This window comes from Camelus ferus, chromosome 2 (assembly GCF_009834535.1).
Source record: "Camelus ferus isolate YT-003-E chromosome 2, BCGSAC_Cfer_1.0, whole genome shotgun sequence".
NCBI lineage: Eukaryota > Metazoa > Chordata > Mammalia > Artiodactyla > Camelidae > Camelus > Camelus ferus.
In genome coordinates, this window is record NC_045697.1 from 25,597,401 (window position 1) to 25,616,736 (window position 19,336).

Below are 19,336 nucleotides of genomic sequence, written 5' to 3' on the forward strand. Positions count from 1 at the left end.
TCACACTTAAAAATGTGTCATCCTTTTAATCTCCATACAAAGCTGAATGCAATTTGAAATACTGATACATCCCCCAACCTGGATTCAAGGATGGTTGACAAAGTTTAGGAAACACAAACTTTGTCTTCTTTCCAATTTTACTTTGCCCCTGCTCTGCTTGCTTTTTTGTTAACAAAAGATACATATGAAACACATCACAGTAGGTATGTGATACACATTTTGACATTAAAAATAAAACTCTGTGAATCATTAATTAAAATCAACAATATCAAACATCTCTCCAGCTTTCTTGTTGCATTTTCTTTCTTTTCAATTTCCCTTTTGAAAATATATCAATATAAGTAAAGTATGAGTAATTATGAATAAATAATAATCATTTTAATATTAATGATTATTTCTATATATTCAGCAATTAAAGGAGATATGCCATGTTCCTCAAGCCTCTAAATAGTACATACTGACAAATTACAGTGGTGCTGTGATGAACAAAAGTATCCAGAAGATGCTAACTGTAACAAATTATAGCACTGTTCTTAAAAAAATTTGAAGGAACTTCAGCTACTGTTTAATAGTCATTTAAAAGGTAAAGTGTTCACTTTTGGAAATTTGACAAGACAGCTAAGCTATTCTTGGTTTTAAATTACTTGGACCCCATTTTCCTTCTTATTCTAATAAGCTGATGTCAAAATATGTAAAAACAGCATAGACATTAATGCTAATAATTGGTTCCTAGAATTGGTGACAAAGAAAGATATGAATTTGTATTCAGCCACAATGTTAACAGAACACTGTTATTTTGGATTTGTTTGTTTGTTTGTAGAGCTAATTTCAGAAGATAGCCTGATGTACTTATACTGGTATAGATTCATCAGGAAAGATAATGGCCAACCTACCACCATCTCCTTAAGTATAAACAGTACAGTCATAGTAGATGCTTACCAAGATTCTAGGCACTTTTCAGCTATTTTAAGCAAAGAGTACTATCTTATGACTCAGACGGAAGACTCCTGAAAAGTAGCATTTTCTCATTACTCAGAATTCTTAGAGACATTTTCTTAAATGAATTGTATTAATTAGAGTCACTGCATTATTAGGTTTGAGGGCAGACAAAAATGTGTATTGTTTTATTTCCTAACATTTTCATCCACAAAAGATTCTTCTTTATTTAAAAATAAAGTCTTAATAATTTTGAAAGGACATAGAAATTGGACATTTGTGCAAGAATAAATGAGAAAAGCAGATTTTGGTGCCGCACATGTTTTTGCAAAAATTGCATAAAGTTACCCCTTGTCGTCAAGCATTTTTTTTCCCTGGGACCAGCATCTCCTGCTTAAGTGAAGTAAGGGTATTTATATGTTGTTCTTGCTTTTTTGTTTTGTTGTTTGTTTTGTGTTTTTTTTTAAGACAGTAAAATCTATCATGAGCTCGAAATGAACCAATATAACTTGCAAATTATTTCAGCTGTAAGAGAAGAAACTCCTCTCTTACTCTCACCTGCATTGAAAATAACCAACAGAGCTAATAGAATAATTAATAGAGAAATAACTAATAGAACAGCACAATTCTGCTGGTACCAGAAGAAAAAGCTCTGTAAATCCCATGCAATGGTCAACATGTACTACTTACTTATCATCCGGGCAAAGGTGCATTGCTTTCTCTAGTGCTCAGAGCCATCTCTTGAGAAGTGGTTATATCTTCGTTGTTAAAGTAAAATCATTGAAGTTCATTCAGGTGCATTGTGCAGCTTACTCAGCAAGCAGGAGAAAAAAGAGAATTCAAACCCAAACCTGCTGATTTCTCAACTCTATGTAAGCTTTCATGTCCCTAACATGAATAAGAGAATAGGTGTGATGAATATAAATTTCTGAAGAGGATCAAGCATCTTAGGAAAGATGATTTACCATCTGAGGCAGAAGAATGGGGGATTGAGAGACGCTCAAATTATGGGACTTTCAGAATCGCAACAGTGCCAGCTGACCAATGACATTTCTGATGCGTTCATTGCAAAATATTCTGTCTCTCTCTCTCTCTCTGTCTCTCTCTCTCTCTCTCTATCCAAACTCCCTCAGCTTTGGCTGCTCTGAATCTTTTTTGTTTTAATGATACCATAAAAAGTCTCCAAGCATATGTGGTCATGTGCACAAAATAGACTCCATTTTTAATGTCTTCTGGCCAGGGTCAATATAGCCTCCACTAACAGACCACTTGAGCTCATACTGACCCATATTCCTCTTGAAGACTGTACAGTGGAGCCACGGTAGTGTCATGGCAGGATCATGGATTTGCTCTCCCTTGTTCTGATTGAACCTGACTTTCCTTAAATCTGCCAAGCATCAGTTTTACCATCTTTAAATATGTTATGACACTATTTCAAAGGATTGTTGCAAGAATTGAAGATGATATTCACTAAACAAATAGTTCATAAGCTATGTTTAATAAAATGTTCATGAAATTTCCATGTTCAATCCAGCTTTTTCCTATTTGTCCACCATTCTTTCCAAGGACTGTCATTTTTTTTTTTTGAGCCATAATTCAGGATAATGTCAAAAACACTAGATTTTTTGCTGAAAGAAAGACCTCTTGCCGTGGTGACAATATGTCATGTTTCCTTTATGTACAGCGTGCCCACTTTATTCATAGTCTCTGTCTTTGGGAGACCCACGGGCACATTAAAATCATTGATTCTTTTCTTTAGAATTAGTTGTAATGTGTCTCATTGTGTCCCTCAGTGTTATAATGCACAAATAACTTTATAGTATATGTGCACATCCCTCACACTCCTTAAGTCCACCACATCCAGAGAATGAGTAGGGTTCAAAAATAGCTTACGGTCATTTCCCAAAGCTCATTTCCCAAAACCATGGTATTGTGCATTCATTGACAAAATTGAAATTACATATTTCACTTCTTATTAGATAATGACTCTTTTGTTCTTCTTTCTTCTCCAGCATCCATTCTGTTAGAAGAAATCTTGTCTTGCCTGGTACTTTCGCAGTTAAAGCTGATGCATTCGGTACAGACTGTCCAAGTCATTTTATCTTTACTTACAAAGGAAACCTACTGGGTGATGGAACGATGCTTTATAACACTAACAGTGCACTTCATTTGTAGTTATTAAACACTCAGCAGGCTCCTCACTACACTGACATTTGTTCCCCAGTCAAGACTCCTGTTTGACATGGTCCCACTGTGTTAGGTGCCATTTACTGAAAATGAGAATTCAGCTTGGATAATTAATAAATGTCACGATGCTCTCAAACAAACGCATAACTTGATATATGAGAAATAAAATGCACAATCCAAGGACAAACAACACAACTTTCTTGTTTGGCTTGTTAAAGTTTATAAATGCTTAAGTGGACATCTGGCCCTGTCTTTTTCTCAGGACAAGAAGCTGCTCTGAAAAATCCCCAAAGGATGGTGAGATGGTATGAGTTTGGGCTAGCATACCAAGGGACAGGAACTTGCAGGTTACTAGGTTATGAATTTTACACTAATATGAAGCTCTACCTCTGACACACTGTGCGCCTTTGGACATGTTATTTGACCTCTGTAAGTCTCTAGTCTCAACATCTGTAAAATAGGTATAGAAATGCATCTAGTCCTTCCCAAAGTGTAGCTAGCAAACCAACGGTGGAGCAAGAGATTATTTTAGAAGACATATTAATAACCTTCTAAAATTTTCATATTTGTTTTATATTAATCAGGATTAGGAAACAATATGACTAGCCATACCATACCCATTCTGTCAAGGGTAATAATTTTCAACAGGAGGCTAAAGTTAGTAGGAAAAAAAAAAGTAGGCTAAAGTAACTAAGTAAAGTAAGTAGGAAGTCTACGTGAACTTTTAAAAAATATACTAAGTACATAATAGTAGAGGTGACCTACGGAAATGGAAAATTCACTGCATTTGTTCATGGCAATTTATTATGAAGCTTTTGAAAACTTTCTGGCATAACAAAAATTGTTATTGTTGCTGTGTGTGGTGGTGGTGGTGGTGGTGATAGTAGGGAAGTAGTAGGAATAGGACATTGAGGGAAAGTCTGCTTCCAGTTACTGGTTTTGTTTCTGATTTTTGTTTTGTTTTCTTTCTACCCACTTATTCCTTGCAGAAGATTCAAAATAATCCTACAATATCATAACAAAAAATAAAAAAGCTATATTTTACACGTTAAATTCCTTCATATCTGATGACTCATTGCCACCCGTATGCACAACTCCAAGCTCCCGACCACACACAGCTGCCAAGCTATCCTGTCCAAGAGGCTTAAATGGACAGTTAACTCCCAGGGCTAAAGCAGCTCAAGAGAAAGGCTGAAATTCTAAATGATATGCTTCATATATAAAAACTTTTTAGTCCAAAAGAGTTTTTTTTGGTCACCTATCATTTCATTTGATTTTTACAATGATAATAGAGGAAGACAGGTAATAATATGCCCATTTCTAACAAACGAGAAAAATGAGACCTGGTGGAATTAAATGCATTACCAAAATTTACACAAGTTGTGTTGGAAAAAGAATTCTCTCTCATTTTAAGGGAAAAGTAATGCTAGAGTTTTATTTGCAATAGAACAGCTAGAAAAAAGTTGAAAAATAACCTAGAAAGATTTTATATTTTAACAGCAATTTTTTCCTTAAGTTTAATTTCTTTGTCGAAAAACAAAATTTTATTTTGAAGATGAATATATTTTTACAAGTGGACAACGGTCTGTGATACAAATACAGTCTGAAAGTAAATTTTTTTTTCAGGAGCAATGGAACAAAGCAATTAGAGCACTGAATCTTAGATTTCACAGGATTCTTAGAGAACTTATAGACCCATACTTCAAATTACATTAGCAAATACTAAGAATTATTTAATTTTTATTGAATTAATTAAATTGCATAAAATTAGGTGCATCCTGAGCAAATAGTGTTTGCAGCTTTGCCCCTTTGCTACCCAGTCAGCCTGAGATCCTTACGCGCATGAACAAATAGCTGTCATTAGTATACCTCACTTTTCCCCAAGGAAGAGGAAGAGATAGTTTGGTTGAATTAGCTGAGAGGCCAAAAGATTAATTCAAGTATCTAAACATTCATTCTTCACGGATAAGTAATTCCTCACATTATGCTATGGCATTGATCTGAGTGATGGTCCCTTGTTTAACCTAATTAATTCCTCCTATCCCACCTTTACACCTGTTGCTTGAGGAACATTCAGAGGAGGGCCCCAAGACTTTCCATTTTTGAAGATTATCCAGTTTTTGTATGTTTGCATTTTACATATCTATATATACATATTTAAGATTAAGTTTCACTACTTCATCTACCCTGCAAACATGTTCACCTTTTGTGATAATATCTTTAGATGATTTTCTCCAACACATAAAGCCAGGAAGCTCTTCCTTTTGAGGCTAGGATCTTGAAGCTGCATTCACCTTCTCCATTTTCAAAACCGAATATCATTAAGTATTCGAAGAACCTTAGGCAGATGACATCAATCCATCCTCCTTTAAGCAAGAATGGAACTAAATTATTAAATACAAAATTTTAGCTTCAAAAGGACACAATTATAATAAGAACTACATTTACTGTGAGCTACGATGTGCTAGATACTACTCTAAGAACTTCACATAATTTAACATAACATCAGTAAGTAAGTACTCTTATTATCTACATTTTATTGATATGGTTACATGATTCAGTTGAATAAATATAGTACAATATGGTTAAATGATTTACCTAATATTTCATACTTGTTGAGTGCTAAGTTATCATAGGCAGGATTACTACCTGCAGATACCCATGTTCTACTCCCTGGAACCAGTAAACAAATATTACACAGGTGACAAGGGGGAGACTTGATATCGTACAGAATTGATGGGGCTAATAGGCTGACTTTAAGATACGGAGAAGATCCTGGATTATTCAGGGGGACTCAGTATAATCACAAGGATCCTTACAAGCAGCAGGAGGCAGAAGAAAAGTCAGTGTCAGAGTGATGCCACGTGAGAGTTAACCAGCCATTCCTAGTTTAGAACATGGAAGGTGGCCATGAGCCAAGGCATGCAGGCAGCCTCTATAAGCTGGAAAAACCTCAAATATGGATTTTCCCCTCCAGCCTCCAGGAGCAATGTTGCCCTGCTAGGACATTGATTTTAACCCATGGAGACCCATGCCAGACATCTGATCTCCAGAACTGTCTGATAATAAATTTGTGTTGTTTTAAGCCACTAAAATTGTGATAATTTGATATAGCAGGAATAGAAAGCTACCATGCAGGTTAAGAACTGCATTTATTTATACTCTCATTCATTCATGAAATCTTTAAGTTTCTGTAATATGTCAGGAACTCTTCTAGTTCCTTGGGATACACCAGTGGACAAAACAGGTAAAATACATTTTCATGTGTCTTATATTTTGTTGAATATGAGGCGGGAATGAGGCCAACTGCAGTCAAGTATTCATGCTATGTTATCCTGTCTCTGAATAAATGTTGGAAAGAATGTAGTCCCCACCTAAAACTTAGCAGTTGTATTAAGAATACACACACACACATATATATATAATATATAATATATATATACATTTTTTTAAGCAGTAGAAATGTATTTATATCTTATTAAGATACACTTAGAATCTCCTATCAAGACATATTTACAATCCCTGGTTTAACCCACCGATTTTTGTTCTATTTGGTTTCTGCTGAAGCAGGTACCAGGGATAGAAAGAAACTTTTAAACATTATCATGGCTCAAATTGATTTTAATAGATAGCTCTAATAAATTTAGTTTATTCGAATATAGCATGACAGAGCATCTAAACCATTGATTCTTATGAAGACATAAAATCCTAGCTTTTGAAAATTTGGAGGAAATACATCAATATGATAATGCAAAGATGAATACTGAGCTTCTTAAATACCAGGAAAACATCAAAACATATCTTGTTGATAAATTTGATGAAACTATTATATTTTAAATATTAAAAAAGTGATGAAATGTCATCCTGAGGCAGTTATCTGATGGGTCTTGCTGTTAGACATTCTGCAGACCTCATAAATCATGAGTCCAATTTTAACTACACCTAAATTCCTATAGATTTATCCATTTTTTCCATATATGCCATGAAAATTGCTGTGTGTTTGAAAAATTTACACCATTCAATAAGTGGAAATATATTTTATGGAAGGAGGAGAAACTGATAGAAGATAGATTCATGAAAGACATGGGAATAGCACAAGGCATAAACAACCACAAGTGTTTGAGGCTTTTCTCTGAGCTCACACAAATTTGCAGTCCTTTGAAAATAATGCTTATTGTCTTGAGTGTTTAGCACTCATAGCTTTTAGCTGAAATAAAAAAATGAAAATGGAAAGAAAAAACCACCCTAGGATTCTCTTTTTGAGCATTTTTCCTGTAGAGATTCATTGTTTAAAATTGAGGAAAAAAATACATTTACACAATTTTAGTAACCAAAATTTAACATAAAAACATAGTTTGCAAATTACTAAATAGGTATCTGACTCTTTAAATAAATGATAAACTTTTATAGTGATTTTCTTTTTAATTCTACGAGGTTTGTTCTTTCTCTGTTTGCAGTGCACAGTTGACCCTTGAACAACACAGGTTTGAACCAGCAGGCTGAACTTGGTGCAGTTAATTTTCAGTAGTCAGAATTACAGCACTACATGGTCTGTGGTTAGTTGCATCCACAAATGCCGGGCAACAGTGGATACAGGCCAACTGTAAGTTATATTCTAATTCACTCCCTTGCTGTCCAAGGATTAACTGTATATTTAATGATTAGGTGTCAACCACTGTGAAAATGCTGGAGAACAAAAGAGTGGCGCAGTCTTTGCAGTCTTTATGCTTTGGGAGTTTGGTCCAGTACAGTGGTTTTTAAACAGCGTATGTGTGTCGTGGGGGGAGAGACTTTTGATTTCCAGCCACCTCCCTACTCCCCACCCCTCACCCTCCACCCAGGGGAATTTGGCAGTATCTGGGGATATTTCTTCTTATTGCAACTTGAGGGAAGAGAAGGTGCTACAATCAGGTAGTGAGTACATGCTAGGAGTGCTGTTAAACATCCCACAGTTCATAGAACAGGCTCCCACAACAAATAATGATCCAACCCAAAATGTCAACGGGGCTAAGGTTGGGAGACTCTGACTGCAGAGCAATACGTGACTGAAAGTCAGAGTTAGGTCTAGGAATACAAAAGAACCTTGGAGATGCTCTTTCCAAGGATATCACCTAAAACACACCTAATTCTGACTAGTTATTGTGGGCTTAGATTAAGAATAAAAGATAGGGGGCATTGGATTAAGACACCTGGACTCAATTCTTCTATCATTCATTTCTTCTTCTGTAAAATTGAGAACATAGAAAAAATAAAGGATTTTTCTGAGTCTAATGGAGATAAAGTGTATAGTATGCCTGCTATATGGAGACATTCAATAAATTTCAATTAAATTACATTTTCATTTGTGTTCTGCCTAGAGCTTAGCATGAGGTAAGCACTTGGTTACAGGATTGTAGGTGACAGATTGGTATACGGGGGAGGTGATCCCCAGAGGCAGAAAGGAGACGGCTTTAGGAGAGAGAGTCAAAGAAGGAGGATATGGCCATATAAGGATGTATTATTGAGTTTATTGACATCACTGCTGTGAGATAGAGAGGTTATGCTGGTGGTATCTTCCGAAAGCCTACAGACTTCTTCCCAGAGCTGTATATATTGGGAACAAAAGGGCAAGGATATTTATATCCAGAATGTTATTCACCCTTCCTTAGAAATTTCCCTAAGGATGTTTGCCTGGCCATTCAGCCTTGCTTGCATAGAAGCTGAGGGCTGGATAAGCTCCCTGCTTTGGAGAAGCCCTAGGTTAAACAGTTGTCCTGACTACACTGAACAAGGGCTGTTGGCTTGGAGGGGTGAGGCTGAGCTCCCACTGAACTGCGTCTGCAACAGAAATCAGTTGTGACTTAAACTGTGGCAAGAGCAACAGAGATCTTTTTTTTACCTCTTTAAAAAAAATTATAGTGGTAAAATAATACATAAAGTAAATTTACAATCTTAATATTTTTTAGTTATTATAAAATATCAACTATATTCCCCGTATTGTACAATATATCCTTGTAGCTTATTTTATACATAACAGTTTGTACCTCTAACTCCCCTACCCGTATATTGCCCCTTCCCCTTCCCTTTCCCTGCTGGCAATCACAGTGAGTTCTCTATATTTGTGAGTCTGCTTCTTTTTTGTGAGCACTAACTACACCTCCCATGGCAATTTATGATACAAACATCTTAAAATTGTAGTTCAAGACAAAGGCAGTCAGCACTTTGCAAACAAGGTGTATGGAAACAGGAGACACCCAAAAAGAATTGTTTCCCACAGTGGCTACTCAACACAGTATTAATCCATTCTATTTTAAAAATACAATAATGTCTCAGGATGAGAATACAGTTGAATGTACCGGGTTTATAGTCAATTATATCAGAGATTATTTGAAGAATTAGAAAAAATGTTAACCAATTAATTTTAAATACCTGCTATACTTGATATTGGATGGAAAATGTTGGAAATTTTGTTATTGATACAATCAATAAGGTTAGCAGTGAATCTTAAAACTTAAATTTTATAGAGCTCTCTAAAATGTGACACACATGAAACAGCTTAAAATCAAAAGAAAAACAGTGATTTATAATAAGGATAAACACTGAAATCCATTGGAATAAAACTAGGGAAAAAAAGACTCCCCGGGTTTTCTCTCCACCTCTCACCTTGTTCCTCACAGCATCATTATTCTCTGACTCTGAGGACAGAAATTCTCTGCCTTTGTACTGTGCATAGAAAATGAAAGGTGCTCTTCTCACAATATCTAGTTACAGCAACCTGAGGAGAGACCTAGACTTTCCCTCCATATCAAAAATTCGGACACCTAGGGAAATAAATGATTTGGCCCACTCTGGGCTCATCAATTACACAAGGCTCAGGGATGTGGCACATGGTGGGATACACTTCACATTGTTCAGAATGTAATCCAAGATTCTTTTTCTGTAATTTTGTGGATAAGGAAGAAGGAAACAGAGAAGGCAATTCTCAGAATGCAGGGTTGGCCAAATCTAATTATTGTCTTTCACATATTTCCACTGTTCCTTTTCATATACAATGATTCCTTTACAACTTGGACTATAGGAAGTAAAGCACACTCTTTATCATGTTCCTGATACAGAGAGAGAGGAAAAAAAAGTGACTTAAGTCTCTGCTATCCTAAGTGGTTTTCCCTGGGATGAGAGAGTTCAACTGTCATTCTAAGTGACACACAATTTCTTATGTCTTAGACACTCTGTCGATCAGGATGTGAGTTATTAACAAGAACACCTAAAATGTAGAAAGCGTCTTTCAGTTTATAAAGATTGATTCTCATAATATCGGTCTTTGTTAGTTTTGGTCAGCCTGAATGGTGGGTCATCTATTTAAAAATCTGATAACGGCAAAAAAAAAAAAACCCACTTATAAACACAAACACTACAAACATGATAATAGTCTATCTAGTCAGTCTTAGGCAAGGTCACCTGTTTTAGTGAGCACATATTTACATGTTTAACACAGTGGAAAGGCATTGCTAGGCACAGTACCTACAGCATCAAATAGCTTCATCAAAATTTACTTTTGTATAAAATATTAACTACTGTTTTTCTACTTTTGCTATTAAGGACAAAGACATCCATATAGAAAATACTATCACATACTTCTGAAACAATTTCCAAATACATAAAGTACGGAATACATGGTTCAGATCTTTACCATTTTCAAAATCTAAAAGTTGCATAATTTGTTTAGTAAACGACCCATGCAGTATAATAGATGCTTGTAAGATAAGCTTTGAATTGTATTATGATCTTTTGAGTTGAAATATACATTTATTATATATTTGGATAATTAATGATCCCTTGTGTACATAATGCTCAGTATTTGACTCCTTGGAATATATGTAACTATATATATATATATGTATATATATATATATATATGTATATAAATGTCTATTCTCTCTTTTTTGCCTGCATTTAAGTGCATTTCTTTACCCCTCCAGCCTAAATGAGAAATGTCTCTTTTAAGATGAGTGACAATTACTCTGAAAAATACAGACCTCACTAAAATTGTCCAGCTAGAGGCATCAAAGGTGAAGGGGGCTTAGGTAAGTCGGGGAGAAATGGCCTTACAGTGTACTTTTAATTTTACATCTCTGCTTCGCCTTTTAATTCGCTCCCATGTGCTCATTGGTCCATTCAAAATCCTGATGATATGTTGATTATAGTCACTTAAGAATTAAGCACCTGTCTCATGGTTCAGTGACTTGGAAAAACCACCATGGGTCGGAAAAACACTCAAAGAAACAAGCAAAGGCCTCCTTCTTCCTTTCTTTCACATTACATGAAAAACCTTCAGAGAACAATAGCAGATCTGTATTCTTGAAATTATATAGAAAGTTTAAAAGGAAATAAACAGAACTACCTTCATGATGAATTCTGAACCACTAGCGGCACTGTAAAATCACATTACACAATACTCTTTTGCATACATTACGTAACACGATCAGTTGATGTAGAAAGAGGAGTCTCCTCCACTGAGGTAAATATAAGAATTGAGAAGAAACAGATGATGAGACACAAGACTTTTATTAGCATTTTATAATGTAAATTGCTTGGATTTTGTAACAAGGCATTGGAAAATAGTATATGATAAAAAATCTCTTAGGGCTTTCAGTAAAATAGAATTTTTCTGTGCTCGAGTACAAATGTGGAACTTCTACTGACAGGGGAGGGGAGAAAGGCATCTGGGACTGAACTTCTCCCCATGGAAATAAAAGAACATTTGACTCTATAATGGAGTGGAATGGAATTTCAATAACAGATCCCTTTTAGTGACTCTACTGGAAGCATAAATTTATAAATTTTACATAACTAGGATACTGTTTTAATATGCTTGAGCTGTTCCCTTATGCTAATTTTACTGTCAATATTTTCCAGTTTTCTCTGTACCAATACCTTGCATTAAACCACTTTTTTCATTATCATTAGAACTGGCATATGTTACCCAGTATTTTGAAAGTCTCTCAGGCTCAGAAGAGACTGAAAAGTTATCTGATTTCTGGAAATCCATGGAGATGCTTGATACCTTTCTGGCACACAACCAGAATAAACTGCTTACTTGGCCATCTCTTCCTGATGTAGTGCATCCCATGATACTCACTGACATAATTCCATTATTGAGATGACAGATATTCTTTTACTCAATTCAGAAAAGTCAAATTGGATTCAAGAGACTAGCATGAAAGTTTTAAAGTCTCTTCTACTCATGACATGAACCCAGACTTTATTTCTAAAATACAAAACGAAAACACTCTAACCATACTGTTCTATTGACAGTATTCTATTCAAGTTATTTTGTCCACCATTCTACTAAATTCGATAACCTGGTAGTATATCCATCTTGGCTATTATGAGGCAAACAACCAGACAGACATAGTTTATTTAAACCTAATCTTTTTATCAGACACAGTCCCTCACTCAATTTAATCTGTTAGTAGAATTCAGGATTACACAGTCTACCCCCTTACACCAAATATATACAGAAACCTCACACCCCATTTTACTGACAATTTACAAAATAGTGGCAAATGTGCATTAAAAGTTCTAGATCGCAGGTGTTTGTGTGTTACAGTCCAAGATGTTTACTGGGAGGCTGCACACTCATCCAGTCCTAGCGCCATTGCCCATTGCACTGCCTTTAATGACATTATCCTGGAGATGACTCTGTTTTTCACCACAAAAGAATCTGAATAAATTATTTTTCCCTAAAATTATTAAAGAATAGATATTTTTTAAAGGCCGTAGTTTAGGCTACATCTTTTCTTGAATTATTTTTAAAACTTCCTTATTATTGAATCTGTATCTACTTATTGAATCTAAATCTTTAATACATCCTGCACACCATAGCCAGAGAAGTCCAACCAACTTGTCTAGGCATGCTATTCACCTATTCAAAGTGCTTCAAAAGAATCTAACCTGTATATGAATGTCTATTCTGATTGAGTCACAATAGAAATCTCTGCTATTTGCTTTTTAGTGTTGCTACCTCTGTCACTGGGATGCTCTTAGAGTCCATCTAGCCTACATTCTTTGACAGATCATCCCAAATCTTATTCTCCAAATTTGGTGAATATATGATTAGCTGTATTCCAATTCTATTAACATTAAAACAAAACTACAGAAAACTGCTTTTATTTATATAGCATTTTTGTCTATTTCCTATTTGCTCCCCAGTAGAATATAAATTCCCAGGTGGCACAAAATACGTTGTATTAACATTTGGAGAAATCATGTAACCTAAGATGATGCCTGGATCAAAATTTTAAAATTTCAAAATAAATTTAAAAATAGAATACATTTTTATTTTAAAAAATGGTCTTGCAGGTATATCTACAAACATTTTTATAATTTCCAAATTTAAAGCCTCCTTCCAAAAAATAAGGATTGAATTCATTTAAAATTCTTTTATAGGAATTAAGAATCTTTCCAAATCAATGGTATTAAATATTTTTCTCCATTAATGTTTTGAAACAAAATGACATGACTGAACTTTTTGTCTGGTTTCCATGGGCAATCCCCACAGGAATATATTCATTGCATTAAAATGTTTTTTGCATTGTGTATTGTTTGTCTGCCTAACATTTTGTATAACTGTAAAGATTAAACAAATCTCACAATTATTTAATATTTGAAAAGCCTCCAAACTGGTAATTTTTCCTGTAGTGTTAAATATTTATAACATGATAACATATTGAAATAACAATCATTGTACTTTACTTTTTAATTCTTGTTTGTATATGAATCTTCTTGTTGTATCTTATTTCAACGGTAGCTGCATACTAAACTCCCCAGGCAACTTTTTAAAAAAAAAACACTGATTTTTAGGCTACATTCCAGAGCAATTAGATATGATTCATGAGTTGGTGCATGAATATTGGTAATTTAAATTCCAGTTGATCCTAATGTATAGCCAGGTCTGAGAATCACTATTTTAGTGGGAGAAGTATCCATATTTCTTTGGGGAAATTTAGGCTTATTATAAAAGATCTGTACAAACACAACAAATAATAAAACCAAAATTTTGATTTCTAAGAGCTGGTTGTGCTGAGAGTAGAAAGGTCTCGAAGTAATCAGAATGGAAGACTCTGAGGGAGTCAAGGCAACAGTTTTTTATTACAACAATTTGGAAGACGTAAGAGCAAAATCAGATTATTCAGCTCTGCAGGGATTCACAGGACTGAATAGTTGGAGAAGAGAAGGACATGATTTTGGAGCAGATCTGAGAAGCCTGAGACAAGGGGACCACACTCACTGATGGAGAGAGAGAACTGGCGCCTGGAAACTGCCCAGAACGATACTTGACCAATACCAGGGACACCTATGAGAGTCAAAGCCTACAAAAAACATGACTTTAAATGAGCACCTTCTGTCAGCAGAGCCGAAGTGCTCTCCTAGCTGAGCTCATCGTCTGGTTGGTCTTTGCTGAGAGGCCTCCACCTACAGCTGCCAACATGCTGTCTATGGATGAACAAGAAGCAGTGGTGTCATTCCAGGAAATAAGACTTTGCCGTGGTCCTCTCACAGTATCCCAAGGTGAAGTGTTGCTTTTCAAAGCTCTAAGGCAGAGGGGGAGGTTAAAGCTCAGTGGTAGAGTGCATGCTTAGTATGCAGGAGGTCCTAAATTCAATCCCCAGTACCTCCATTAAATAAGTAAATAAATAAATAACCTAATTATCTCCCCCCAGAAAAATAAAAGTAAAAATAAATAAAATAAAATATAAAATTTAAAAAGCCCTAGGGCATATATAATAGCCCCAAACAGAAAACAGCATAATTAATACTAGAGAGTTATTGCTCATTAGGAAAGGAATATGCAAGGCACCTGCCCTTGGGTGGTACAGGAGAGTGACAAATTCTTCCCAGTCACATAACCATTCATAAGTGATGGAATTTTACTGATCATGTGATTCCATCCTCCATCATGTAATATAGCCCCTATCATGGCAAGATTCCACCTATTTTTGAAAGATTTAAATAATCAAAGAGAGGACTGAGTCATTATTTGTACGTTAAAATGTTCAGAATGAAACATAATGACGATTGATAGAATATTTTAAGAGTGGAGATATATGGATTCAGAGTGTATTCATTTCTTATTACTACAACAACAAAATAACAAATTACTACAAATTTATTAATGGCTTAAAACAACACAAATTTATTATCTTACAGTTCTGGAAATCAGAAGTGCAGCATTATCTCACTGGCTAAAATCTACATGTCAACACATTGCATTCCTTTCTGTGGGCTCTAGGGGAAAATCCATTTCCCTGGGCATTCAGGGGTAGGCATGATTCAGTAAGCTCCATGCAATTGTCCTGAGGTCTCCATTTCCCTGCTCGCTGTAATCTGGGGCTGTCCTTTGCAACTAGAAGTGTCTTTCTCATCCCTGCACACGGCTCCCTACTTTTGAAAACTAGCAAAAGGGTCTGAAATCCTTCACATGCTGCCATCTCCTTGCCTTCTTCTTCCATTGTTTTACCTCTCTTTGCTTCCTCTTCCACTTTTAAAGACCTATGTGACTACTGCACTGAACCCACGTAGATAATCTAGGATACCCTCCATATTTTAAGGTCAACTAATTAAAACATTAATTCCATTTGCAACTATAATTCTCTTTTGTCATGTGATGTTAACATTCACAGATTAAACACAAGGAATGAGAACAAGCGCATCTTTGGGGAGCCATCATTCTGCCTACCCACGAAGCTTTCCAACAAGATATCTGGGTCTTATTATCACCTTTCACGGAGACTGTGATTGGGAAAATTAAGCCAGTGACTACAAGGTAGGATAAACTCATGCTGGGAAATAGACTCAAACTTAGTGGCCTTTGAAATTTAATGATGTATACCCTCATGGAAGACTTCTATTGTCTTATTTAAACTTATTACCTCCTTTACTTATTGAAGGAACTGGCTTGATAGTGTGCAAAATAGGAAATAATTTAATTCTTTCCAACTCCAGCTTTTAGAAGAGTTATGTTGGAAGTCTTCCCCCTGTGTCTGGATGATAAATTAAAGAAAACCATAGCTTTTAAAATTGTATTCAAGCATTAACAATTTTATTTGCAGGTATTATAATGCTTATTCCAAGTAAATTTTAAATTTGCAATCTCATTCTTGCCAAAATGTCTTTATCTTTAGAATGGGGACACATTTCTCACCTATTGTGTTAAACTTTAAGGTTCAGTGTTCAGTTATTAACAATATGTAAGTAATATTCCATAATTGATGTTAAAACATAGAACTTGTATAAGATAGATTGGATGTGCATAGCAAGGTAAATGCTAGAAGTCTATTTAGTTCCATAATCTGAGTCATCATCCTGGAACTTTCTTCCTGGTTCTGTGTCCTGGGGCAACTCCCTGAATATTTCTGTGCCTCAGCCTTCTCAGCTGTAAAATAGGGTAATGATATAGCCCAAGCCATAAAGTTGAGTATTGTTGAAGTGATACATAACAAGGCATAGAAGCATGCTCCAGTAAAATATGTCCTAATCAGCTGTGAGAATTTTGTTTGTTTTAATTTCTTCATTTAAATTTTCAATATGCTTAAGTAGAAGTATAGAGATCTGGCATTAAGTTAGACACTGACTAAGGAATAATGCCAGCCTGAACATATAAAACATAGCAGAGCTGCAATCTTTTACATCAGAACAATTTAAAACAATAGGAAGTAGGCATGTACATAAGAAAAATTTTGTTTTGAGTACTAAAAAAAAATTTTAAAGAATTATTCTTGTAGTAAATATTACCTGATTTCTTATCCATAATATTTAAAATTGCATGTAACTTGGTTACTCTAGTCATGCTACTTTTCATTCCAACCCTTAAAATAATTAAAAACATACTAAGGTAGGTTATGAAATATTAATGGAACTTAATAAACAACTATTTTTTGTTCTTTCCATATAAAATTACTTTTTAAGAAGTTTGTTCCAAATAAAAGGATTATACCAAAATCAATAAGCTCAAAGAAGGAAGTCATAATGTAAGATAGCCATCATTTTTTTTAATGGATCAGTTTATTGTTATTAGTATGAAACATTCCTGAAAACTTTTTAACACTGAAGCTGTGGGAAACATACAAAATAGTAAAATATACATATTTTATCAACTATTTACTTCCTTAATCTAAACTTCAATTAAGTTTTTGTTTGTTATTAGTGGGAAGCTGAAGTCTGACTAAGTGGTACAAATACTACAAAGCCACTGGGCAGGGAGCCTGGGGACAGGACAGTACGTGCAAGCTAAGCACTTTAATTTTGCAAGTAGAGGGTTCTAAAATCCTAGAATATGATAAATCAAAAATAAATGAGGGAATTGATATGGACTTAAAGAATCAGACTTTAGTGAAATCTTCCTAGGACTTTCAGAGTTTCATTTATTAAATCGGTTAATCTAGGGAAATAAAATTTGGCTTTACTTAGATATTATACAAAATAATTCTTTCTTAAAAGCTTTTAAAAACACAAATTATAAACCTAGTATTAAAATTACACAAATATCTATGTACACCCAGTGCTTTATATTTGTATTAAAATCAGCCTTTATAAGTAAACAGAATAAGGAAAAGTCAGATATATTATGCATCTAGCAGTTTCAGGGGTGACGATGAAAATAAGAGGTAGAATTTATTGAGTACTTTATTATATATTTGCAGATATTATGAACATCACAGGCAGTTCACAAATGTCATGTTAATTTCTCATACATGGTCTTTGAAAGATAATGCAGCTTGCCTTAAGTTATAATGATCAAGGTAGGGTTCTAACTCACTTCCTTCTGATACCACAGTCCAGGCTCTTTAACCTGTACTTTAGAAAGGATTCTTATCTACATTTTTCTTCTATTCCTCTTTGATGAGGTCACAAAAATACTTATGATGTTGTCATTTAATGTCTTAGTGGATAACAAAATTTAACAACAGCTCAGTAAAATATTTACAGATTAGATAAATAGATAGATACATAGATACACAGGTGGAAAGGAATGGCTCATGTTGGCATTAAGTGGCATCTTAGAGAAGAAGAGAGAGAACACTGAAATGGAAAAGCCAAGAAAAATAACATGTTTGCTGAGCTCTTAATATGAGACGAGCACAATCTGGTAGTTGAATGTAAATCAGTTGACTTACTCCTAAAATAACTTGAGGAATACCTCATGGTTTCCATATTATCAATGAGCAAATCGATCTCAACAGAAAAAGAGACAAACATGCTATCACACAAATTCCAGCTACTAAAAAGTAGAGACAAAATTCAAGCCCAACATTATGTTGGCTATTCATATATTTAGTGGAAAATAAAAAAAAAATTCATATTTTCTTTCAGAGAGTTATTTTTAAATTTTTATAGAGTTGGAAATGAAATATTTAGGTGATTTTAAAAAATTATTTTCCCAGGAAAAAAATTAGTTGACTGTATCATGATAAACTCACCTCATTAATTTTAATTTTAAGTGAAGCATTTTAAAGTTCACAATGGCGTAACTTGAAATGGGAGCTCTAACTCTATTTATTTGATTATTCACTTAATAAATATTTATTTCCTATCTGATAATGTTAAGGAATACAACGATGTTTGGATCTCTTTTGTATAGCTGAATTAAGTCATGAATGTCTACAATATTGCCTAAGGAAAGTCTGTGAAAACAAAGGCTCTAGGATCAATCCGAGAGGGGCTACAACATTAAATACAAAGGAGACTGAGCATGCAAAGGAATTAGAAATAATAGCCAGAGAAATTCAGGGTGAAAGAGGAAAGTGCTGTCTCATGGGATTCCAGAGTACAGAAAGTTTTATATTAAAAAAAAAAGTGAGTGATAAATGAAAAGGGCATTTAAGAAAACCTTTTGGATATATTTAAAAAAAAATAAAAGCTACACTTAAATATGTGAGGATGATCTTGGGGAAGTGGTGAAAGCAAATCCAGATTTGAGTGAACTGAGGAGATGCTAGTCTACAAAAAAGATCGAGAACAAGGAAGTGTCAGAAATAGTAGGGTAGAAAAGATATGAAATAGTCATTCTGCACAATAACTGAGATTAACATTTCTGTTCTTAAATTAATGGAGTGCATTATCATTTTTTATTAACAAGTAAGATTTTTCTGTAACAAAAACAAATTTGGTTTATTTATTATTTACTTTCTTGCAAAATTTATCAATCCCAATAAAAATACAGTATGTATAAATA